A 27,400-nucleotide genomic window follows, 5' to 3' on the forward strand; every position below is an offset into this window, starting at 1 on the left:
GAACATTTTTTTTTTCAAAGGATAGATTTTATTGTCCTTTGCTCATTGAACAGCACATATTATGTATGGTTATTTGAAAAAAAAAATCACTAAACAATTATATTAGTCAATTAATAGACCACAGCAAAATTGAAGTTATAAGATCATGATTCAGTAAAGCTTTTAAGAGGCTTCCAAATTTTAACTCCATTGCCAACGAGTCATATATTCTCATTCTCTTTCTGGTGGGAGTCACTCTCTGAACCACTTTAAGTTAACTGATGTAAATAAAGTACCTGGAGAATACCCTTGAGCATGCATACAAGCATCCCAAGGTCTTCATTGCCCACACCTTAAGGTAGAGAGTAACTGACTAAAAATTTGCCTGTACTTTTACCTTGTGATAATTTGCTATGCATTGGTGGCTCCTGTTTTCAGAAGATAAAGCTGTAACATGCCATTGTCTCAGCCTGGTATAAATGTTTATTCCCAATAAAAGTAAGCTGCAATAAGTATAACTCTCCATGTCATCACCACTGCCTTGAAAATGAGTGTTTGAAAAAGACTGGGAAATTATGATTTTTCCAAAATGAGAAGCCACACTTCCTCCTGTCACATCTAGATAATGCTTCCAGTTTTATCTCTGGGAAATTTCAGGAACTCTCTTGTCTGTCAGGGAACCCAGCCTTCTGGAATAATCAAAATTATGTTTCATTACAGAAACTCCTTTTATTAAAGCTACTCTCCTTCATGATTTTCAAATAGACAGTTCAAAAGACAGGACCTCACTCTCAGTTACATTAGAAGAACCCCATCAACTTCAATTATTTTGTAACAGTGTGAAGATCAGAGACTTATCTTTGTCCACTTGCTGCTGTCTACCTAACAGAACACTGTGGGCATCGAGTTTAGCTTTTTTTTTCCTGTAGAAAATGATTTCTCTTTAATACTTTTAATAATGAGATCTAACAGAGTAAAAATCAAAGTGACTTTTAAGAACTTCTTATTGGGTGCCTTTTGATTAATTTTTTAAATTAATATACCCTCAAAACTTTAACCAAAATCTAAAGTAATGAGATCAAAACTATTTAAACACAACATGTCTAGACTTACTGAGTTATGTCTGCTTAAATCACACCAATAGAAGCTGAGGAACCATAGCTTCCAGTCAAATCTTTTGTGTGTTTGGAAAAGCTTTGTCAAGCTTCTGTTAAAAAAAAAAACTACATTAAACTACATGAACATTTTATTCCTGAGGTATAAAACCAAGGAGGCCTTTCCCTTACCACATTTCAGTTGTGTTGAAAATCTATGTATGTTATCCATGTCCTAGTTCTTCAGTGTTTAGTATAAGGATATATCACGTCGCATGTTGAAAACTTTCCTCATGATAACAGATGATTTTCAAAAAAGAAAGTAATAATCAAGAAAGGAAATCCAGGAGTAGCCAGTTCTGGTCAAAGAAATAAGCAAAATAAATATTACTGAACTGCAGCTGGCAAATAGGCTCTGATCTGAAATCAGCTATAGGCAGCGGTATCCAAACATCTCCTACCACAGGGAATGTGTACTTTGGCTTTTCACATTCTAATGTTGAGTCTTACCTTCAGGTATGATCTCCTTCAGTAGATGTTTTCAGACAGGAGGGAAAAGGGTTAGAGAATGTTCTCCCTGGTCCCTTACTCATCCTTTTCAAAATTATTATTCTTTGATTTGTTTATGGTTTTATGTTGGGGTTTGTTTTGAGCAAGAGGGGACCTGGGTCCCAGGGACACCTGTGCAATTCAGGCCTTGAAGAATTCTCTGTTGATAATATAGTGGTGGAGTAGGAGCTGTGAGAAAGTGCTGATTGCTTGGTATGCTGAAGTCCAGCTGCCCCTGAGAAGGGAGGCAAGCAAGATAAGGAGGAGGCGAGATCTGGGAAAGAGAGCAATTAGGCCGGATAGAAGAATTCCACAGAGTTGTGAAAACAATGATGTAACCTTTTAGAGAGTAACCAATAGTGTGTTGCCAAGTGGGCATAATTATAGCAAACTGTATATAAGATGTGTCTGATGCTCAATAAAGTTGGATTCCGCTGATCACATTGATCGTATAGCGGCCCCTTCTTGCAACAGTTTTAAATCTGCATGATCTCTTTCTCTTTCCAGAATCTTCTGAATATATCTTCAAAAAGCTTGCAATGGAGGAGGCTGGCATAGCCATGATGCTGATTTTCAACTTTCTGGTTCAGCAGTCCTATTTGGGGAACAAATTCTTTCAGCTATGGTTTCTGGAAATAAATATTTGCATCTTCCCTTCTGTGTAAGCATTTTTGTGCAGCCTTACCTGACAGAATTTTAAGGATTGCAGAAAACTTCCAATTACTTCAGAGAAAACAAGAACATTAGTTTTGTAAATTCATAGCTATTTCCAAGACTGCATCTGTTGCTAGGACTCTGTAGTTGCATAAATACATAGGCAGCTTCAACGTGGTTCCAGTTGGTCAGAATCACCTTTTGGCATTACATTAATTTAATAAACATAATTCAGAACACATACAACTCACAGCTATTTATTGAGACAGACTGTACAAATACTTGTTTGAACTTACTCTCTATACATCTACAAGAACAGCAACTAGCTTCTGAAAACTTGCTTATTGCAAATTCTGGTGGTACCAACTATAATACAGTGATGTAGCTTCATTTAAAGTCCCTTAAAAGAACATGTCTGTAAATTCCAACTGAGTAACAACATCAACTATTTATAATTACTGATTTCTTTATTTTTAATGACTGCCAAAGACCATCTCACATGTCCAAGGGAAGAAAACATATGGTTAAAATTTGCAGAGAAATGAGAAGAAACACACGTTTTATCAGAATAGATGCATTAAGCTTAATAATGATTTTAAAGCTTAAAGATGCAGGTCCCTCGAGATTTCAGGTGAATAATGAAATGCAATTTTATTCTCATAACTCTGCCATAAAGTTTTATAAATGTTATAAAAAAGGTTTTTACTATGAGTGAACAGAAATCTGAACTATCTGGCCAAGTAATAAAAAGCCATTCCTTTGTTGCTAAGCATCAGACAAGGTTTACCTGAAAATTGATCTATAAGCCTCTTTTTTCCACTTGAGTGCATTCATTTTTTTTCTTCATAGGATAATAGGGGTTTAAAATGGGTTTTTTTCTCCCCATTGATAACTAACAAGTGCTAGCAAAAGAAAAAAGAAGGCAAGCTTAAAAAAAGAGGAGAGGTAAATAGTCAAGAAGCAGTTCAGTAATCTTTGATGATGTGTTATAACTTCACAGTGCGTTTTGTTGCTCTAATTTCTCACTCGTTGCAACAAACAACGTAACTCTAGGCTTCCTCCAGCACTGCAAAAGCTGTTGAAAAAGCAGTCTGACCATCCTTATGCCAGACTAACCCTGAGAAGCAGATGTGATATCACCTGAGATACAAACCTGGAAAGGATATCTCAATTCCAAGAAAGTTAACTGCTATGCAAGCATTCCAGGTGTGTACACCTGGTTCTGGGTACCTCCCCTGGACCCTCCTGTCCAGAAAAGATTACAACACGTTGCTGGAAGATGAATGATTAGTCAGACTTTCAACTGCTGATCATTTTGGGTAGAAAAACCTGATTTTAAACATGTTTTTAACAAAGAATGTGCACACATTAAACAAGAATTTTTACTGTGTTTGTTAACTTTTGTTGCTGAATGTCACTTTTTCCACTCTGAATACTGCTTTTGCAACTGAAGATCAATAATTACTTTCTCACTATCATTGAAACATAATATTGAAACATAATGACATGTCCACATATTATATCAGCTGCAAATTAGAACTCTAGCTAAATGCCCCCCCACACACACTTTGGGCAAGGGAGCCAGGTTATAACAGGCAAATTATTTTGCTGTCAGCCATTCCTTCACAGCCACGCAGACAGAAAGCAAACCATAAATTTTTTTTGCTCATCTCTTTCTTTATGAATATAGTAAACATAACTGAGGAGATTACAGTTGTGGCCAGTTTCATATTGTCCAGATGACACCATGTGAACTTTTAAAATGACCTGTAACAGAATAATAGAATCATTTAGGTTGGAAAAGACCTTTAAGACTGAGTCTAACCGTTAAGCAAACGTTGCCAAGTCCACCGCTAAACCACGTCCCTAAGTGCCACATCTACATAACTTTTAAATACCCCCAGGGATGCTGACTCCTTATTATATCTATGTGATTAAGAATTCTATTTCATTTGTACTTATAAATTCATTTATATAACAAGAGTTAAAGAAGCATAGCTTCCAATTTCACTCTCCCCTCCCTCCCAAACATTATACTTCAGTTTATACAGGGCTGATATGTTTATTATACTGGACTGATTTAATAACTTTGAAGACTGTCATACTATTCTTGGAGAGGATTTGTTTCAAGTTAGTGAATGTCTGGAAAAAATACACTTTGCCTTGTCCCTTCTTTTGTTGCTGGTGTTGCTGTCTTATAAATTACTGCAATATATGCCTCTAAATTCCACATAGTGCTGAATGGTTTTGGTAGCACAAAATGGATAATGTGAATTAAGTTTAGTCTTTAAACTAACTTTCCATATGTATGGGAACTCTGAAGAACCTCGATTTTCAACCAGAGAACTATTTTCATGTCGTGTTCCTTATGTATTAATTATTCTGAAAGGAACAACACAATGACAAAAATGAAAACTAGAGGAGGAGAGAAATAGGAAATGGAAAAAGAAGCAGGATACTCTAAAGGAAAGAATTCCAGTTTGTAGCACGTCGGTATATAAAATACACATTTCAACTAAATCAATTAGATCCAACTCCATGTAATTATCCTGGATGCAAACCCAACTTGAATTTAACTTGCTACAGGAACTGTGCAGTTTGCCTGCTTAAAAAGACAGATTTTATCACCAGCTAAAGGCAGTTCAATTAAAATTGGAGGCTTAACCACCCAGAAGCCTGCTGGCACTGTCTTGATGAGCTGTAATTCTAATTGGAAACTCTTTGCAGTCAGCACACAACAAAGGACTGTTTTTTCAGTGATGCCCGTGTTCTTTGCAGATGTTACCTAAGCAGCGTGTCCAAAAGGGAGGGTTACATGAAGTCCTTTGTAGATGGGTGGAGAATGAAGATGTCTGGATCCACCTGGAGTACAAAGATGGTTCATTCTTCTTTCATGAGAAGTCCTGATTTTCATTTTTCTGTATCCTCCTCCAAATGTTTTTACTTAATTATTTTGTTGACAAAGTTAAAATCTGTTCTGTACATTCCAGCAAAGGCCAGAGGGGATTGATTATATGCTAGAAAGCTTTTACAAGGAGGTGACTAGCTTGAAACATGTTAGAATGAAAGCTGTAGCAACAGTAAGTCAAGCAATTATATTTTCCTTTATCTGTATATTTTAGAGCTTATGATAACTGATTCAATGCAGTTGTAGCTTACAGGGTCTTCAGAAGAAATATGAACACCATTATAAGTATTTGATCATTGCTAAACAACCTCTGTTAATATTTTGTTACCTCACTGTATATTCATTAGTTCAACCGAAATGTAGACTGGGGTACTTTATTGCTTTTCTGTGCTCTGTTTCCTTACCATATTCCAGCCACTGAGTTTGGTGTCAAAAGTCCTTATTGCCCTCGTACTGTAAACCTCAAAAGGCAGAATGCTTAAAAAAAACCCAACAACCACCCCCCTGAAAATAGACACCTGTTCCAATTTTAGCTGAAATATTTTCACAAGACAATACTCTCAGTTCATTATCTGTGATACTTTAATAATTAGGACAGAAACCAATGACATTTTCATTTCCCTCTATATTATTATTTGAGGGTTTGAGCAGATGTTTATGATTCTATTTGTAGTTGTGACAGCCTAAACTTGTTGATTACTGTTATGTAAATGCAAAGTCTAGTACTTAATAGAGCTGTTTACTTTTTTTCCCCAAATGTCAAAACCTTAACCAAAGATCACTTTCAAAAAACTCTTCAAAGAATTTCCTAATCCTGCATTTTTTGCAATTTCAACATTTAATACACATCAGAAGCCATAACTGGCATAAACCCAGCCCATTTCTCTGTGTGGCATTAACAATGTTTGGTTTCCATCTTTTACGTTGTTTTCCATCATTTCCAAGCTCCTAGCTGTAGGCTCACTCTCTGCTGACATTTCTGCAAGCAGAATGCCCCTGTTCACTGTTGGGAATCTCATCTGAGAAAGGATTGACTCAGCACAGAATGAAACAAGTGATCTAGCAGAGCCATCAGGAATTTCAGCATTGAAAGGTGGGAGAGCTGGCAGCAATACCTGAGTTTTTAAGAGTGTTGTGGTTTAATCTCAGGCAGCAATTAAGCACCATGCAGCTGCTCACTCAATTGCCCATGCAGTGGGATGGGGGAAAGAATTGGGAAGAAAAAGTAAAACTTGTGGGTTGCAATAAAGGCAGTTCCATACAGCAGAAAAGAAGGGAAAATAATAACAGAATATACAAGACAAGTGATGCACAGGACAATTGCACCGCTTGCTGATCTATGCCTGGCCAGTCCCCAGGCCACAGTACCTCTGGCCATCTACCATCAGTTTATTTACTTGGCATGGCATCATATTGTATGGAGTACTCTGGGGTTGTTTGGGTCATCTGTCCCGGTTGTGTCCCCTCCCAGCTCCTTGTGCACTCCCAGTCTCTGCTGGCAGGGCATTATGAGAAGCTGAGTCCTTGATTTAGTATAAATACTCCTTAGCAACATCTAAACCATCAGCATTTGATCAACATTATTCTCATTATAAACTAAAAACACCACCATACCAGCTACAAGGAAGAAAATTAACCTTATCCCAGCCGAAAACAGGACAAAGAGAAAGAATGGAACATCACAGAAAGAAAGAGGAGTATGGAAATGGAAGGAGTGTTTCAAATGCAAGTGCTATTTCAACTGTTAGTTGCAGATGAGATGACAGTGCTTTGAACTTCTTTCACTGAATCACCTTGGAACATTTTCAGTAGGTTTTGGGACATTGGGCAGAAGTCAGAAGGTTAAGTGTTCCACTATATTTTTAAAGTAATTTCACTGTTTTTAAAGTCTATATTCATCTCTTAAAAGATTTTCTTACATCAAAGGAAGAAAGCCAAGTAAAAATTCTAACTGCTAACTTTTTAGTGTGAGACCATTTTTTCTTGTAAGTATGCCCATGGTAACTTTATCAATCTCATCTTTGAAGAGGAAACTACTGATGTATTTTAGGTCCTTTAAAGTCAGCCAATGTAGTATCTCTTCTTCTTTTTTTTAAGGATCTAATAATAATGAATAAAAGCAAGATTAATCCTTAAAGGGGATCATGTCAAGTTTTCTTTCTGTCTTTTGAGGATAGAACATATCTGCAATCAATGTTTGCTTTGCAAGAGAATGCATTGGGAGGGTGTGGTATTTTAATTAATTGTAGTTAAATTAATTGTGCTCTAGTACCTCTACTAATGTTTGGATGAGAATAGAGAGCATTTGTGTTGCTTTTCTACAGCAATATGGCCCAGAAAGGGAGGTTACTTACAAACAAGAAGAATTCTTAAAGGTATGTTATTTACCTATTCTTTCCCACTGTTGGTTCATACATGTTTTAGCTTTTTCTCCCACCTGAACAAATTAATATCTTAGAAAATACTATACCATCTCATGTCTCTTATACAAGGATTTGGAGAGAACTCCTGTCATTGCAGAACTGCTGTGTGGAGTGCAACATCTGTCCTAGGTTCTTCTGCAATTGTTTTGCAGCTGCTGAAAATGCAAATTGAGCTCTGTCTGGCTTAGCTTGTGCTGAGATATATGGGCCACAGCTCTTCAAAGGCTCTGCCTTAGCAATCTTCTAGCACACCTGCTATCCTCTCTAAGGGTCTGTGCACAGAGACAACCCTTTACTTAGCTGTATCAGGCACAGGTGCACAGAAGGACTACAGACAGCAGGTGAAACTCAAATATTACTTCAGACAGATTCCAACAATGTATTTCTCCCCTAAAAGCAGAGTATATGGTGAGACATTCATACTGATTTTTCTCTCTTGTATTCTCATGGAAAAGATAGTAGCTTCTAGGAAGCTATTTTCAAAAAACAATGCAAGAATGAGCAGGATGCTGATCCCTCAAAATGTACCTTTCCAAGACTCCTGAATCACCAGGCTAATGTCCCAGTGGGGCCTGAGTTCTGAATATAATAGTCTACCAATGACAGCCAGAATCTCATTGTGATAAGGTGGGTTTGTAACTGAATTATCAAGCCTCATGTAGTCACTAATCTGTCTTGGGGCAAGATTGCTGACAACATTAACTATGAACTGCTTAACCATTAGGGTGCTGAACAATCACATAGGTAGCTAAGATTAGGGGTTTTATTTTCCAAGACTTTAAAATTCCTCTGATTTTAAGAAGAAAAGAGTTCCAGTGAAGACAATTGGTCTTTCAGGTTGGCTGTAAATACAGCTGTTCTTAATGGTTCTGTTGTGTCATGCTTTGACTCTGAGCATGACAATTTGTTTTAGTTAAAACATACAGAATATTTCCTCAGAAATGGTAATGGTTCTGCTTTTGTGTTGTATTCACATTACATAGCAGTCTTCCCTGCATTATAACATTTTTTTTCATCCTGTGGTGGTGTACAGGCACCTTCTCATCAACTCTTAAAAGCCAGACTGACTTGTCCCTCAATGCAAAAATGTTCTCTGAGGAAATGCTGTAGAATCATGTGCAGTTCTGAGATACTTTCTACTGAGGGCAGCAAAGTTATTCTCCTAAGATGTGTTCTGTAAGCTGTCTATGAATCTCTGTTCCTCTACAACTACTTAGCAGCATTGATTTTTATATTTTCCTTTTTTACTGGGTGTAAAAATGTACATTATAGCTGTCAAATGTACATTAGAGCTGCCATTCTTCCTGCTGTGCTTCTTCACTTGCTTGCTGAGGTGCTTAGGATTCAGTTTAGCAAAGCATGTGAGCCTAATCTCACTTTGGTGGCCAAGGGATCTGTAATTTAGCTAGATAAGGTCCTCAGCACTGAGCAAATCCTTCCTCCTTATTCCATTTGCCTTTCTTTGAACCTGCTTGATAGTTGAAGAGGAAGCTCTCTAACGATTTTATGGAAACCAAGTCCTTGAGAATATAGGAATTCTCATGTTGCTATCACTTACACACAGTGGCTTGTCATAGCTGCTGAATTTGTGAGACTTAGGCAAAAAACTCTATTTCTGCTTCTGTTCAAACTTTTCTTATCCTACCAACAGTAAATTTGCTAAAATTACTGAAGACTGTATGCAGACTCCGAAATCTATCAGTTGCTTGGCTAAGCACATATTGAGCACTCTGTCACAAAGCAATGGCCACATCTGCTGCTTACCTAGTTCTTCAAGCAGAGACTCATCTCTGGTAAGCGCTAGAAGCTACCTGTGAGGTTTAGAATCAATTAAATCTATGATAATCACAATAGCATCATAATATGAAATATTTTTCATATTCTTAAATCAGACATTATTTAAAAGGAAATTAAAAATTAGTACTTTGGAGCAGTTTATTATGGGAAAATCATCCCAGAACACTCAGGATTTATTAAGGAAACCAAGCAGCTCTTGCTCCTGTGTCAGTAATCACATACTCTTTATAAAACAATCCAAGGAAAAGAGGCTACCCATAATGTCGCTTTAAAATGATGAATAAATCTTATTTATACATAGAAATACGGAGTTATTCTATCAGTAGGAAAGGAAACATTTAAAGTCTACAGAGATAAGAGGAACAACAAACTCCTCAGCTGTATTTGCATATTTTGCAATATTGCAGTTCCTATCTTGGCTTCTTCTGTAATTGACTTCAATGTATTTTGTTTTGAAGATGCTATAGCAACATTAAAGTGTCAGAGACTTCAATTTATATACCACTCTGCTCAAACCTGTAGTCCAGTCACAGAAAGGGAGGCAGTCACAGCATGAGCTATTTTTTATTTTGCTTAAAACCACCTTGCAAATAAATGCTTTATAGTTATCAAATACCCATGTTAATTATGGGTAAGAAAACCCTTTAGACAAGAAGAGCATGAGAGATGCAGACAAACACAGTTCTCTGGAGGCTGCTGAGTGTGCAATATGGTCACTGATCTGTCACTGCTGATTTACCTTTGGATCACCTTAATGTTTCTGTAGCAGCAGGAAATACATCTTCCATGGGATGCTGTCAAGCTCAGAGATGTTGTTACCTTTCAAGTCTAATAACAACATGGTTTCTCATTCATCTAAAAATACTGGAATCTGATTTGTGGCTTTGGAGTAGCTGATGCAAATGCTTAAAAGCCTTCCAGAAATTATGAGGTTTGTTAAAGAGTTATGGTACCTGACAAGCACTTTCACAAGTCAAGGTTTAACCAAAGAGTCCATACAAGGTTTAACCACAGGGAATATTTCCACACCCCCCAAACTGAAGCATTTATGAGAGAAAAATATGTATCTTACTTGACCAGTATTCACTTAAGAATGAATACAATCCTGACTGCAAATTCGGTTGGTTTAGTTTGGTTTGGGGTTTGCATTACAAAAATCTAATTAGTACCATTTAATTTAAAACACCTTTTTGGCTCAAAACTGAACTATGATAACACCTGGTTTTCAGTGGAGTTAGGAATATATCAGAGTTTTAGGCTGTTACAATTCCCTTTCCTGTGGGGTAACTGCAGTCCTGCACACAGCAAACATTTCTACTCTTTAATTTTTGTTGCTGTTTCAGAGCATTAATGGGAAATTTAATGAAACTGGAGAAGCTCCACGAGGAGAACCATCAGATGTTACTTTGCAGGCTGGGATTTCTCCCTTACAATGCTGGTGGAAGAGGAAGAACTATTCCATACAGCTGGGATAATTTTTATGACTTTAGGAATGAGAGATATTTGCCATACTGTAGGAATTACCACGGTGTGTGTCGTGGGGAGGGAGAGAGGACGTGGGGATTTCATTAACACTCAAAATGTTACTCTAGTTCAACCACAGCAGAAAACAGCCTTATGGAAAAATTTGTCTAGAGAAAGAAAGTGGATGAGATTTGTGAGTGAGGGTTCTGGCTAAATGAGACCCATTCAGCAGAACTGCAATTTACTTGCAGATGAGATGGTATAAAATGGGAGAAGAGAAGAGTAACAAAGTACCAGCAGTCAGGTTTTGATTATTAATCCTAACTGACTACGACTCCTTATTTACATGCCATTAAAATGAAGTAGTGCATTAAAAGCGAGTTTCTCATGCATTTTAAGTTTCACGTACTCACTAATTTGGAGAAATTCTTTGCTGCTTAGGCTGTATTTGTTTTGACAGTTTTATTGCTTAATTCCTGCTGACGAGAAAAGCGGCCCATACCGCATTACAATAAAAATATTGCAAGTGACATCAGTCCATGGAAGTCACAGTCACAGACGAGACGACAAAGGTTCCTAGAACCTGGATGCAATTAACTTAATTCCAAATGAATTTAATTTCAAAACAGTGTCACTGAATTTAGGGTTTTTTTTCAGATTCTCTTGAATCTGTTGAAAGGATGTTACTGGGCATACCCCAATTTTAAAGCATCTGTTGCTTTTATAGAATGGAAACTGTATTTCTCATCAAGTCAAATAAAAACCTTTTATTATGAGGAGTACTGTTGTGCTTATTCGAAGGTAAACTTCAAACATTAAACTACTTTTTCTGAATTCTTTTAGAAATCTATTATGTGTTCATTTGAACTGCATAAAGCTATTACTGCTGTGCCACAGTGATGAAATAAATCATTTTGTTGTAGTGTGCTGGGTTTGGAGGCAGAATTAGAATTAATCTTTGTTTTCCCTTTTACACCAACTGTAGCTCCTAGCTTAAAGGCACAGCCTAAACTGTCACAGATTTCTAGTTAAAATTTAAAGGAAATAGTATCTGGTCTAGATTTGGTGTGGAATGCCTATACAGAAACCACCTCACTGTTTCTTTTCACTGGAGGAGAAACAGCAGTACCTGTGGCAGCTGGATCTTGCTGCTGTTGAATGCTGAAATAGCAATTAAGATTAGTACACTTAAAAATATAAATGTATAAAGAGCTGCATCTATTATATGCATTTAGCTCACATTCTGTCCAGTTATATGCAGAATTATAGCAAGAAAAATGTAACAAGATGAAAGAAAGTATCAAGAATATGTATTAACATAAAATATCTGGCTTCAGCCCACAGATTGCAGACTAAAATCTGCCATCAAATTTAAAGGAAATGAATGTGAATTTCAGACTGGGAGTGTGTCTGTTGACCATTTTAATATTAAACAATTTGGTATCTTTTGACAGCTGCACACAAGGAGAAAGAAGCTGACACACAGGGAAAAATAAATCTCAGTAGAAAAGAAAATTACAAAACCAGATCAAATCAGCTATTGGCATATCTAGATTGTTGCATTCTCACATTCAAGGTGCTTGGAAGGGAGAGTAGATATGGCTTTTGGTCACAAATATCGTGAAAAAGTAGTCCCAGGGAAGGCATTCTGTGGAGTTTGGCCCTACCCCAAGAATTCAGTGCAGCATCTCTTGCCATTCTCAAAGACTAATCATCTCTGCAGAGCAGCTGTAACAGAAAAACCACAGAAGATCTGCATAGCAAATAATGTGTTGTTTGAACATTTTAGACTACATGAAATAACTTACACATGTTTTGTTCTAATTTTGCCTGCTTTTCCAAAATCTTGGGGACCTCTGACTGCACACAGCACTGGTGGAATCCTAAAAAAGCTAGGATTATTGCTATTCCTCCTTCCTCACTTCTCAAAAGAGGATCATCATTTCATCCCTTGCAGAAGTGGAAGGGATAATCAGGTTTTAGAATTCAAGCATTATTGGGATATTAGGTAGCTTTAAGTTAGCATAAGGGGGATTGTAATACTATAAGCTATAAAAGTTGAAAAACCAAGGGGATAAGAAACTGTAAGCTTCCAGTTGAAGGATGAAGCAGGAAACCCAGACAAATGCTGATGCCTATTATGCATCAGCAACATAAATGAATTCATTATAACATAAATGATAACTAAGAACTATCACTGACAACTTGGGGTGAGGGAAAATGTTTAAATTGGGTCTGAGTATGGTGTGGAGCTCCATGAAGTTTCTGACCACAATAAGGGATGGTCTACTTCCTTAATTGTAAGTATGGCTGCTGCATTTTCTGTGTTTCTTCACAGGAGTTTTGAATTGCATAAGCAATCAGAGGCTACTTTGCAAAGCACCAAGTAAAAACTATCTTTCCATATATATATATATATATATATATATGACTATGTTCCAAGTTTTTCTCTATCTCAGCAATTCAAAACATCACACCTGCTATAGTATTAAATTCAGGCTTAAAGAAGCAGTAGATTGGCTCCCATTTTATGTGTGGCATCCAAACTATTGTGAAGTACAAGTGAAAAGGCATTCACAAAATACACGTTACAACTGAACGTGTTTGGTTACCACTGGAATATTATCCCTTGGTCATCATATTAAATCAATAATGCTGAACACCAAGCAGTTTATTTTCCCCTAAAGTAAAACCTCATGGTAGAACCTGGATTAAAAATGACCTAAAGAAAGGACTTAATCTGATTAGGAGATGACAGTTCCATCCCATATCAATTTACGGAAGTCAGAACTGGTTAGCTACATCAGTTTTTCTTGGTTATTATGTTCAGTCTTGAATAAATGAGGGGGAAAGTCTGTGCTCCTCACATGCAGTCATTTAATTCACTATTCTTTTCTGGTAAATCTCATTCACAGTGCTCCTTTGAAATATGATTGGTGATGCCAATTACCACAGGCATATTGGTTGAATGGAATAGATTTCATTTTCTTAGAGATTAAGACATCAGTGAGATCTGTTGTAATTTGTGTATCTCTTACTATTCTGTTTCTTTTTTATTTCAGAGGATGAGCATGCATCTTTTGCTCCCACTCAGTTTCTCATTATTTCTCCATTAAGTCAAATTACAATATAATTCAAGAATATCAAAACTGATGAGTGATGGTATTGCTTTTCAAAAGCTGAAGTGCCATAGAGGGACCAACTTCTTTCACCTAACATATTTGTTTTCTCAGATGTTGGATGCAGTTGAAGATGACATCAGTTTAGGAGTTTAGAAACCAGCAGTCAAACTGATAAATTGCTCACAATAAGGACTTTTTATCATGCAAATGCCAATAATCTCAGAAATAAGAGCTAAAGGAAAGCAGAAGGATCAAACTAGAACTGGGGAGTTCAGTGGCTTAAATCAAATTACCATTTCAAACTGAATTGGTTTAAAAAACAGTTTTATGCCAAAGTGGACTGGTCGTGCAGATATTTTAAATTTAGACAAAGTCCTGGCTTCAAAAGGCTTTGGATTTGACCCACTGTGTGCAGCTAAGTCCATTATTTCTCAATAACAGGCATTGGCCATCTGGCAAGACTTGGCAACTTGTTCAATTTTTGTAGAAGGATACATCTGATTAATTACCTTCACTGTCCATAAAATGTTTTCCTGAAGAAACAAACAGAACCAACCATGCCGCTCTCCAATTCATCCCAGGGCTTGTGCAGTTTCCAGTCTGGTGTGCAAATAGCTTTAGCAGGCTAACGAATAAAATAAAGAAAACATGAAGTTATTCATGATGTGTTCTGCTGTAGCAACTACAGAGCCTTTACTTAAAGTCCCTAAGTATCAAAAATTCTTAAGAAGCCCTGGTGTATAATGACAGACCAGAACACACTGCGCTGAAAGAAACGCTACAATACCTCTGGCTGCAGACTCTCAGTCAATGACCACGCTTAGCCTTACACAAACCTCTTACTGTTTTTAATGAGAGCTTGGGTAAAGGAAAAACAACAACAACAATAAAAAAGTGCCTTGGATGTGATCCATGCAACATAGGATTAGCAAGGATATTCTAGTTAACACTGTAGACAGAGACATCAAACATAGTTTTGGGGCCCAATATTTTTCAAATAACATATTAAAATTAATTCTTTTATACTAGTTTAGACTTATTGACCTAATTCATTCAGGCTTGACAGGTGAACTAGCTCATTATTTGACAAATTTCAGGCGTGGTTCATCACAGTATTGCCAAACCATGTATTACCTTTGGAAGTTAATGACAACGATATTCCAGAAAGGGATAAGCAGAGATCTATATCATTTTCAGCAATTCCTAACAGGTGTTAGATGTGAACTGTTAAATAAGACAAATTAATAGATTGTGCCAAACGTATTATTTTGGACTTGACAAGAGTCTGATCCCCTGTGGGGTCCTGCTGCCCAGCCCCTGACAGCACTAATCCAGTTTCCTGGCAGCTTACCGGGGCCAGTTGAGGGAGGTTTGTGGACAAGAGATCTTCCAAAGTCACTCAGCATTGGAACAGAAGGATAAAGAGTTAATGCCAGGTTGGGTGTTACTTTTTGTGGTCCAGCAGACACCAAGTGGAACCAGGCTGGTAGGAAGGCATACACCGTCCAAGGGAGGAGATGGAGGCAGCTACAGGCCAAGTTGAGACCGTAAGTTATGTGGGAGGAAAAAACAAGGGTGGGTACATGTGAATCCTGACAACACGGGTGACTCTGGTGACCCAGGTGTCAGCTCTATGTATTAAATACAGTAATAACTCAGCATTGAAGATGATGTTTCATTCAGATGCATACACAAACAACTGACCTTCACTGCTGCAATTTGGTTGTTTTTCAAACAAGCCTTGGTGTACATTTAAGGCAAATACAAAATGCTATTAAGCTCCTTTGTAGAATCAGGTGTCATAAGCAATAGAAGACTTTCATTTAATAAAAATACATAATACATAGACAATATACAGAATAGCTCTTCATTAACAAAAAAGTTAGAAACACTCATTCTCTAGTCAAATACCCATGAGCCTGACTGTGCTATAGGTATTTGTAGAAATAAGGCAGTGAAGAAATCAGTCCTTGAATCCTTGAATCTCCATGTTTTTTCAGTAGCCTTCGAGTCTTATAAGCTACTCTGGCACACAAAACACATCTTTTGACAGCTAGATCTCTTTTTTAGTACCTTTACCCCTGCAATTATTTTTCCTGAGGCATAAATTCCTTGGTCAGGTGTATAAGCAGTCAGACAAGCACAATTCTTCTTGCAGCTGCTTGATCATACAGACATCTCTGTTTGGGTGATGGCAGTTTAAGTAATAAAGAAAAAATTCTTCTGAATTGCAGCGGAATAATGGCCCAAATATTGATTATTTATAATTAAGATATATATATATATTTATAATGGATAGATCTTTAGACATCTTACCATCTTATACTGGAGAAAAGAGCTACTCCTGCTATAATGCTCAGATAAAAAATTGCTGGGTTTTCTGTGTCTTCCATATTCAGAATATGTATTGTGCACAGTTTATGTTCCACAACATATGCTTAGATAATCTCTCCAGCCTGATCTTGAAGCATTACTTGTTATCTTCATATGGGTCTTATTACATGATGTCGACACCATCAACAAACTACATAACACATCAACAAGCTACACAGTATTAAGGTTATTAGCACCAGTTGTTGTTCCCTTTCTTTATAATCTATGTAATTTCAATAGGGTTTTGATGAAAATGTCTCCAAAGGCAAAAGAAAAAAGATCTTCTCCAGTTCTACTGCATGTGTCATCAGATCTGATCACATATCCTCTGTATGACCAGCTGCTAAAATGTTGACTGCTTGTCCACATGGATGAAAATTACTTTTTCAAGTCTGAGAGCCTCTAAAGCAAACAGTACCTCACTCTTTGCTCTTTTCACATTTTGACAGTTACCCTGAGGAGCTGTTAGCACTGAAACCATCAGGCCTGTTTTACAGCCCTGTATCTAATTATTCATGCACATGTCCATATGACTATTTTTTAATCTCTATAAAGGTCATAGTTCTTAATTTCAAATCAGTCAAAACATATTTCTGCCTACATTACATCTATATTTGAGTATCTTCTCCAGGCCTTCACAGATAATGTAATATAGCATCTGTTGAATTTGTCTGATCAGTATCTCATTGGGGTCTTTAAAAACCAAAGTCTTTGATAAAGTCCTTGAATAACACAAAAAGTATTTTATGCCGTAGAAGATTCACACAAAGGTTATTGACAGACCTTTGTATGCTGTACATTTGCTGTGGATTTTGTTTGTTCCTGAGGTTTTTTTTTTTCAGTCTATCCTTCACAGGCTTTCACTATCCCAATCTGGACAGGGCTCCTTACATCAGCCAGTGTAGCTGGTTTAAAGGTTCTTCCTCCTTTCCCTAAGATAGAGAAAATGCCTTTCAGGCTGTCGGGTCTGAAATACTAAATAACTGATATGTAAGACAAAACTAAAAAGAAGTATTCAGGAATATAAATGCAGAGACACCATTCTCTTCAGACCAAGCAAAAGGAACAAATAATCTATTAATCCGATTTGTATCAGAATTAGCACAAGGGTTCATTTGTACAAAATTTTTATTTGGATGTTAAAGCTCTAGAAATAATGCAGATTTACAAAAATATTTGAAAGTGAAGGGGGGAAAAAAGTAAGTCTGCCTACACTTTAAATAGTCATATTACATTCACTTTCTACTACTTCACACTGCTTGTAAGGCAGAGAAGATGGTGCTACGCCATCTTACTAACATCTACCCTCTGCATACTCTTACAAATGAAAACTCTCAGGAAATCAGCTTCATTTCCTATGGAAATAAGGCTTATGCAAGAGCAATAGTTCTGTTTTCCTGTCTGTTCAACCTTCCCATAACATCTTTCAGATCTGATGGCTAATATCAATCCAACCTGACAGACAAATAAGGGACTCAGGTGTATTACCTTCCTAAAAATTACATTAAAATGGCCAGATGAGACAAACCTGGATTTTCCCTTGAGGAAAGGCAATCATTGCCCATTGCTTTTCCACTCCCTGTGGCAGTAGCATACACACAGGCCCAACATTTAACACAAGGGCACTTCCAACCCCATATTTTCTTTCTGTGCTGGTCAGAGGAGAAAGGATGCACAGCAAACACACACCACTTGGCCAAAAAGAAGTTCTCCACAGGAAACTCAGAATCCTGTTAGCTTTCTGAGGATGTACACAAAGAATCAGCTATGATATTTAAACTGCTCAGAGTCACTAAGGAGAAGGGTGATTTTCTTTCCACTCCTTCCTTTCTTGCTTTTCTTCTATTTTCAGAGCAGCAATGACAAAATTTACAACATGCTATAATAAAGAATTTGTTCTGATCTTACTACTTTACATAAAACCACCTACACTTCCTTTCATCCATTTGTCCATCTATTTAATGCTAACAAATCACAGTTAAATAAAATTTGAGTTCTAATAATTAATAATTCTAATAATAAATAATGATACTGAGGAAAGTGGTAACATGGAAGAATGGTCCATGATTTAAAAACAAGATGATTACATGATGTGCCAAATAACCCCTCCCTACTCCGGATGTACAAAAAAGGTCTCAGAACTAAAACTCAGCTGTACACAGGAATGCAAACATCATCTGGTCTGAACCATTACTGCCGGAAGATAAAGGAAGTGCACCATTGAAATCTTGAAGGAACAGAGAAGAAAATCTGGGTAAGCATCTTTGTAAGGTTTATACTGAAACCCATTTAAATTAAACTAAAATTACAGGAAAGCATTGGGGTTTGCTTTGTTTTGCTTTTAATTCTATGTAGTAAAAGCTTCATTTTCTCTTTAGGGCTTTATAATTGCTTGGTTAATTTCCACAAGGAAAAAAATTACTCCAATACTTTGTAGAAAAAAACCTCACTTTGTAGAAGAAAATGATATATTTTAAAAGATCAGGACTAGAATATAAGACTGCCTTTTGATATATGCCTTCACTAATGTTTTCTGAAACGACCGAGGGGCCTTGAGAATGGATTTTGTTTAGGTCATGAATCTTAGTTTTTTAGATGAAGATGGCCTTTGACGAATCAGAAATTACTTCATGAAAGACTAGGAAATTCCAGAAATTATTAAACCTGCCTAGGAAACAGCTGAAGAATGGGCAACAGTGAGAATCTTTAACAGAAGAAAAAACAGTTACCTTCTCTTTTGTACTCCCTGTGAAGCTTCAGCCATTTTGTTCTTCATCTGGAGGGCTTAAGGATGCTGGGTTTCCCCAATATACATGAACTTGAACCATTGATAAGTATCTTAGTAGAAAAAGCTGTGTACTTTATTGCTGATCCATTTTGGTTGTTCTGGTTATACTATACTTAATACAAAGGCAAGAGAGCAAGAAATTGAAAACTGAAAAATGTCAGCATTATGTATGCTGACCGATCTCCAAGTCCCAGCTTGCTACTGACCACACGTCCACAGTCACACATGCAACACACTTCTTTCTTTGCCTCATGTAGAGGATAATGTTCTAAACTCCAACATAAACATTCTCAGTAAGGGAGCAATGATGTAACTTGGGAATAGGTCTGTTCTGGTACAAAATCGTGGATTCAACTAGGGAAAGGAAGTGTGGAATAACAGCATACCTTGTATGCCTATGAGTTACATAACACATCCTGTGATGTGTTTGTGTTCCATATACACTATTCATGTCTGTTATATAGTATAAGAAAGCTGATATTGATAGCCAGATCCTTTAATTTCTGTCTTTAGGTTTTAAAGATCCCATGCATTACAATGCCATTGGATTGCAGTTCTGTAGCAACCTCAATTCAAACATGGTATTACAAAGAAAAACAATAAATTAACTACCCAAATAGACTAGACTAGACTAGGATAGAATAGAAGCAACCAGATTGGAAGAGATCTTTGAGATCATCGAGTCCAACCTATCATCCAACACCATCTAATCAAATAAACCATGGCACCAAGTGCCTCATCCAGTCTCTTCCTAAACACCTCCAGTGATGGTGACTCCACCATCTCCCTGGGCAGCCCATTCCAAAGGCCATTCACTCTTTCTGTGAAGAACTTCTTCCTAACATCTAGACTAAACCTCCCTTGGCACAGCTTGAGACTGTGTCCTCTTGTTCTGGTGCTGATTGCCTGGGAGAAGAGACCAGCCCCTGCCTGGCTACAACCTCCTTTCAGGTAATTGTAGACAGCAATAAGGTCTCCCCTGAGCCTCCTCTTCTCCAGGCTAAGCAAACCGATCTCCCTTAGCCTCTCCTCATAGTGCTTGCGCTCCAAACCCCTCCCCAGCTTTGTTGCTCTTCTCTGGACACACTCCAGCAACTCAACATCTTTCCTAAACTGAGGGGCCCAGAACTGGACACAGTACTCAAGGTGTGGCCCAACCAGTGCTGAGTACAGGTAGCAACCACCATGATCACACAAATTTGTATTATATACAGTCAAAAGAAACATGCTGAATCTTCTCTTTAGCATACAATTCAGGTCAGTTCTGGAATTTGGATTCTTAAGCCATACCTTAGATAGCTCTGGTCAGGTGTTTTAAGAGAAAATTCTAGATAAGTCACATGGCCTCATCTTAAACTTCTAGCCTTTGTGCTAGAAGAAGGTATACAAAGAACAAAAGAGTTTTTCAAGTAACCAAGTTTCACACTATTAATGCTAATGCAGTGAATTTAATCTGGAGTTTCAAGGAGCATCAATACAGAAATTTGTGTCTAATTGATCAATTAAACGTAAAATTACCTAGCATTAAAAGCCTAATAATACACAATATTATGGAATCTCAAAACATCTAAGAAATTAAAAAAACCCACACTGAGAACACAAGCAAAAAAAATTCTTCCCTGCTGACAAAAAGGTAGAACAATACATTGTACCTGTGCTTCTATCATCTGTAGGAATGTATCTCCTATTGTGACCGTTTGAGGATGTCCCCTTAAGAAAGGGAATATTGTGGTTGGATGTTTGTAAATGAAAGACGGATCTAAACTAATTTCATTGGTAGATTGGGAGGAAGCACCTTCTGAACTGGGAGTGCAGCAGAGTATCCTGGGCATTCCTGCACTTTTCTGGTCAGTCTGTCTTCCCCCTCCTTCGGTGGCTTGCAGCTTGCAGCTTCTGGGCTTTCGGCCAGGCTTGACCTTGAAACTGATAAACTGCAAGGCCTGTATTAACTGCTTTCCAACTAACACATAACTGCTTTTAATGTTTTTTCTCTTTTCTCTCTTTCTAACGCTCACTGGGGAAAGGGGGAGAGAAGGGGGAGCAGAGGTGGGGAACCCCCTCAGCAGAGGGGGGAACTCTCATTCCTGGGCTACTTTGTTGTATATTTCTGTATATATTGTAAATACTGTAAATTCTGTATATATTTCCCTGCATTTCCCTAAACTGCTTTGTAAATATACAGCACCCATTGCTTTGCTAATTCAGCTGTGAGGTTTTTTTTTTCCTTCACTTTCCGGTGGGGAGGAGAAGGCCCGGCCTTTCCCTTCCAACCCTACGACATCTATGAAGACACAGAATAACACTTAAAACCACTCAAAGCATAAGAGGTCTTAAATTCACCATTTGCACACTGCTGTGTTGGTTTTGTCTGCATTAACACCAAATGGGGTTTACAGCCATTTTGCATAGCACATCACTACCAGACACATTTTGCAACATTCTAAAATTAAGATTTCATTCTCAGTTTTTTAACATATTTCTTTTCCTTTTGGAGGAGTTTTTCAGAGTTATGGTAGGAACTGAGGTGTGCAGCTCTCACTGCACTTCAACAGAAGTGGTGGACAAGTCAGCTTATGTGTTTTGGTATGTAAAGATGGAAGGCACCGGAAACCAAGGAAGCCACCCATAAACCAAGGAAATGATAAACTTTTCACAGAGACCTTCACTTTGTAGCTCCTTGGTTTAGTTCAGTTTGTATCTTTTAGAGCGATTTTTTTTCTTGTTAAGTCCCTAAAATTAGGCTTCAATATGTGCACAAAAGTAGTTTCCCCTTCAGTCTCCTTCAGTCCTGAGATCATATCTAATCTCCAGGTCAAACCTAGCAGGTCATACATGCACCTGACCAGGCTATTATTGTGCACAGTAGTTATGTGTTTAGCAAAGACAGGAAAACTTCATTTCTAGTCTCTCCAATACTGTCTGTCCATATTGCCTTAAGCATAATTAATTAGTTAACTGTCCTTGTGTGAAGCAGGAAAGAGGTTGCTGACTTTTGAGCCACCTGTTTGTGGTATCTCATTTCTGGCATCCCTTGCATGACTTCCATTTTTAAACTTTCAACAAAACCAATGATGTTTTGGGGTGGTTGTAATTCTGATCTGAACTCACATGACTGACAATCATCTAATAATTAATGATATAGATATAATTGTGGATTTAACATAGATATAATTGTGGATTTAACACAGAATTCCTTTGCATTCATCATACCTTTGAGCTAATCTCACATTTTTATTTCTTTTTATCTTCCTCTCCTGATTGACTAATATATAATATGGAGGATTCACAATCCTGATCTTTTTTTTTTTTTCAATCCAATTATTTTTAAAGGTATTAAGAGCAATCAATCTTTACATACTCACAGATGTATCGAGTAAGCAATAAAAATGATTAACAGTAAGATCATAAAAATACTTCAGAAGCTTACTCTGAAATATATATCATTTAGCATGCAGTAGTAATCAATTAATAATTTTTAAGTAGTCTGATATTTATTTAACATAACCTTTATGCCAAGTCTGATTTTTGATAGCGTTTCATTAACCTGCGCAGTGACCGCAGTTGTGTACATAGATTTAAAATGTGGAAAAGTAATGGTCAGTTAGGCAACAATTTGTACATACAGTGACATTAATTATGCTCTCAAATTAGGCACATCATTGCCCTGGAGGGTGGAGATTTCTGCCCTTCGAGGGGTATTCCCTTCAACCTCTCCCAAACATCACAAAGGTCTATACCTATATAGGTCTATACCTAGTGCAAATTCATTCTTAGTCCAAAGGGCTGGGTTTTGAGGTTTCATCTCAAAAGTCCTCAAAATGTCTTTCTTTGTGCATTTCATCTCTTAAAGGGAAGAAGCAGAGAAAAGAGTAGTGAGCTGCAGAGCAACCTGTAATTCTATTGATGTTTCAAACATGTTCAGCATGTCTCTGGGATTAAAGGCAAATAGTGCATACGTGCTGATGTTTTCTCTGTTTCTGAAGGACACAGTGTCTAGGTTTATTATTTTAATACTAATCTGAGCTTCTAACTGTGCAGTATTTTTATGTGATGACATTGTGCTCCTAACATCATTTCTCATGTTGGGAAAGCTTTAAAGCAAAGAGCACTTCACATATCTGTCCAACAGTCCACTATTGAATGACTATGATTCATTCACTGGATGGAAAGAAAGTTCCTTGAGATCAGTCTTGAAAGCAATCCATCATTAGACCACCACATTAGCTTTCTTCAAATTCATTTGTGAGATTCCTTGCAGGAAATTGTGACTAATGAAGTAAGGAAATGACAGAAGAATATTGATGCTCCATTAAAGCATTAAAGGCAATCCTTTCTCAGATGCCACTGCCTATAACTTGGCATTTATTTTCTAAGAAATTACAAGAGGAGTTTGGGTTCATAATGCTGAGCTTTTAAAACACAAGCCAGCCTAACACTTCCAATTATCATTGTCTTTCCACAGCCAATGTGACTGCTATCATCCAGTGACTTTTCCACTAATGTAACCCCAGTCCTAGCATCCAGGTAAGAATTCTACACTCCCAAAAACAGAGCCTGGGAAGGCCTCATTTCTAATGTGCTGGTCTTTGAACTCAAACTCCTGTCTTGCACTTCCTTAAATCCTGCAGAGAGCTTTGGTCTGACTAAACAGCTGAATTTCAGGTTGACAAAATGCTCTGAAAACTAAAAATACTGAGTCACATACATACAAATGTAAGGCTTCAGAGTCTCTACTTTTTATGGTCCAGTTTTCTAACTTCCTTATGAGAACTAAATTAGAAAAGTGAGTATAATGCATGCTTGTGGACAAGGAGATGGTATAGGAAGGTTGGATTTGAAAACAAAACTAGAGGAAGGGGAATGGGACAGGAAATGACACCAAAGAAAGTACAAAGATATTGTGTGGTGGTTCAACCGACCACGTATTGCCCTGTGATTTTTAGCAGCTCATCATCTTCAAATGATTCTTGGTTTTTGCCTTTTAGGGATCTATCCTGTCATCAAATTCACTGACACAATCTTGTTAGAAGTATTTGTACTTTAAAAAGCAAGAATCTGCTTTATTGTTGGACCTTGTATGGGAATTGCTTATAAACTGAAAAAGAAAAAGAAACCACACAAGTAAACACATGAATATTCCTTTCTAAGAACTAGAACCTAGTATAGTTTCTAATGTGGTAGGATGTTGGCTGTGGAGCAGTAACAGCCCCATGTATGATTTACTATCCTCCCTATATTAGAGACAGCAGAAGTGCACTTTTTATTCATTCTAAATACTAAAGAAAAACTGGATAAAAGATTGATCTCTCACTTGGTCTGCCCTATGAACAAGCCAGCAGAAATTACAGCAATTCACCTACCAGTGAATATTGGAGGAAGTCATGGCCTCATCACTTGCCATGTGTTTCTATGGGTGCTCCAAGAGCTTGGCAGTCAGTCCAAGGTCTTTCATTTTGTGAAGAGCTCCCTCCTCATGTTCACATGCAAAGGCCAAGTACATGTGCAGTTGCTGCACAGGAAATTTATGGAGTCTGTTTTAGCAAGCAGCAAAATTAGTCTCTTCACCTTTCACAACCCTGTGTGCAGCATCTTTTCTAAACAGGCAAAATTCTTTGTCTTCACGAGCTTCCTTGGAGAGCATCTTTTACCTGGTACTCATTCACATCCTGGTATCCCCTGGGTCCAGAGGGCAAGCAGTAATTAAACTTAAGAGATTGATCTTATCAGGGCCAAGCTTTATATTTAAATGTGAGTATACAAAAAGGGATTTGGTTTGGTTTGGGTTTTTTTGTTTGTTTTGGTTGGTTGATTGGGGGTTTGTTTGTTTATTTTCTTCTGAGATGAACATTGCTCCTAAGTGACATAGACACCGAGTTTCTGAAACACTGGGTTTATGCTGGATTTCAGTAACTGTCGAGTATATGATGGGTACTTGTAGAGTGAGATACCCACCGAACTCTCCCGACAGATAAGAAAATATCGCCATCTCTTGCTCGATGCACTAAGTGCAGCTTCTTTCTGCCGTCGCTGTTTCCTCACCCTATCTCCACTGCCCTCTGCATACCTCTGCTGTTAAAAGGGTGTAATTGTTTTCAGACAAAGCTGAGCCATTCCTGTTTCACACTAGAGTAGCTCAATGAATTGCAATGAACCTGCATGGGAAAGCGCAACACTTTCATTTTGTTTTTTCGGCAACAGGGGTTAGTTCCCATTAATCCTTAACCATGTTAATGTGCAAGGGGTGATTTCTTTAATTGTTTAGAGATTAACTATTGGGGTGGCTAACCACCGGGCTGCTGAGGAAACACAGTGCAATTAGTGCTGTCGTTGTTACTTAAAAACCCTTAACTCTTACCTTGATGCTATAATGAAACAGAGGGCCTGAGGTGACCAGTGGGGAAACAGTCTGGAATTTGCAATACAGAACGACCTGAAAAAGAGGATATTCTTATTCTAACACATGCTCTTTCTAAATTTCTAAATTTCTCATACATAATATCCAAGAATGGATTTTATGTTTTTCTGCATTAAAATTGTCCCATTTCCTTTTTTACACTCAGCTTTTTGAGGCCACCATTTGATCTTTTCATCACCAGGAAAACAAAGAAAACCAAAAATTCCATGCAAACCAAAATTCCTTCAACTCCAAATGAGATGCATGATGTAACAGTTTCCTGCTTTATTCACAGGTTATTCCAATTAAGATGCACACTTCTAATTTCCCAGGTAAAGTTGTGCTGTAGCCTTGTTTTACCGATAGAAGTCACATACAAACAGTATGTGAAGATATAGAAGCCTAGAGAAATTTGATTGTGTTTGGAGGACTTTGGGTCTTTCAAACTCAACCATCTGCATCTGAAACTTTGCTTTTGAATTCTTATAGACATGCAGTGGGTGGGACAGGAAATGGAGTCAACTAGATTTCACAGTGGAAAGCAAAATCTACCATCAGTGCAAGTCTAACCCATCCTCTCAAGAGCACTTCTGACTCTTCTTACAGTTCTGACTTCCTGGTTAAGTCTCCTGCTTTAACTTCCCCATTCTCATCCTTCATGGTCTTTCCAGTCTTCCAGCTCCTGATTGAAAATCATACCTTATTTATTCCTCTCTAATTTTGATCTATTACTTCTTGAAGATTTGACAAACGATAGCACTTAGCATGTGCTAATAGCTGCCAGCTTGGTCTTGTTATTTTTTGTTCATAATGTGTTATTTCCAAAAGGCACCCCAAAAAAAGAGCCTTGTTTATAAATATGGGCAGCACAGAGTACCCCCAAGGCTTTGATTCACAAAGTCTGAATTTATGGATGAAAACCTACAACCAGGCTTCCCATTATGATTTACCCGTCACCCACGGAGTTACCATAGAGGCATTAGATGTTGTGAAACAAAGATTTCCCTTATTCATAAGCTGAACTTTAACATTTTCTTCAGCAGATTCATTTTGTATGGTGAAGAAGGCCATGTCCTTTGGGGTAAAACATAACATACCTTTTCCTTCAGCTCATCACTAAAACTGTGTCATTTATGTGTAGTTTTGTCACCCTTGAACAGAACAATTTATTGTAGTGGAAGCGACACACAAAGAATATTACTCTCTGCTTGGGTTTTTAACACAGCTCCTTACCTGAGACTCAACCCTTCAGCTCCTAACAGCCTGATAGCTAGTCAGCACTTGCACTTAAAGCAGGAACTCAACCAGATTCAGAGGATGGTGCAGACATATAAATGAAATTCAGGGACATATGTTCAAAATTTGATCTTGAAAAGTTCCAATCAAGTTGAGCCTAGAAAAGCCAAAAAATAACAAACATGTCCTATTTCTTATGTTACCACTCAAAATCATTGGTGCAGAATACAAACAGAGCATTGGACCTGCCAGAAGACTTCTAGTATGACATGGTGTGGCAACAACATTTCTGCTCATTCTCAAACCCTTGCTTTTATCTGCTTAATGCTGCCGTGAGTGCCAAGTAAATTGTTTGAGGAAAATAACCCAAGCTGAAATACTTAAATGTGAAACAAACACCATGCATGTACACAAACAACAACAAAAAACCACTCCACCAACAAAACAGGATAGTTTCACTGTTCTGGTTTAGAGGGTAGACATACAAACAGTTAGACCATTTCATAGTGGTCACAAGTTGCAGTAGGGGTACTTTTTTTGACTATAAGCCTTAATCCTGCATGTGTTCTGTGAAATTCTTCTCACTTCACATGTAGGTGGATCCACTGACTGCAACAAA

General features: G+C 37.5%; 2 long non-coding RNA genes across 2 annotated transcripts; both read right to left on the reverse strand.

Annotated features, from left to right (window-relative positions):
• Window positions 1-14,411: 14,411 nt before the first annotated feature.
• Window positions 14,412-17,248, reverse strand: LOC137446194 (uncharacterized). Its single transcript, XR_010988579.1, has 3 exons — window positions 17,147-17,248; window positions 15,342-15,517; window positions 14,412-14,615 (listed from the first exon to the last, which is right to left on the reverse strand). It is a non-coding gene; the product is annotated as an uncharacterized lncRNA (long non-coding RNA).
• A 7,269-nt stretch (window positions 17,249-24,517) lies between these two features.
• On the reverse strand, window positions 24,518-26,913 carry LOC137446193 (uncharacterized). Its single transcript, XR_010988578.1, has 3 exons — window positions 26,779-26,913; window positions 25,507-25,581; window positions 24,518-24,660 (listed from the first exon to the last, which is right to left on the reverse strand). It is a non-coding gene; the product is annotated as an uncharacterized lncRNA (long non-coding RNA).
• Between the last annotated feature and the right edge of the window lie 487 nt (window positions 26,914-27,400).

This window comes from Melanerpes formicivorus, unplaced genomic scaffold (genome assembly GCF_026170545.1).
Source record: "Melanerpes formicivorus ecotype bairdi unplaced genomic scaffold, bMelFor1.0.p_v2 SCAF_16, whole genome shotgun sequence".
Taxonomy (NCBI): domain Eukaryota; kingdom Metazoa; phylum Chordata; class Aves; order Piciformes; family Picidae; genus Melanerpes; species Melanerpes formicivorus.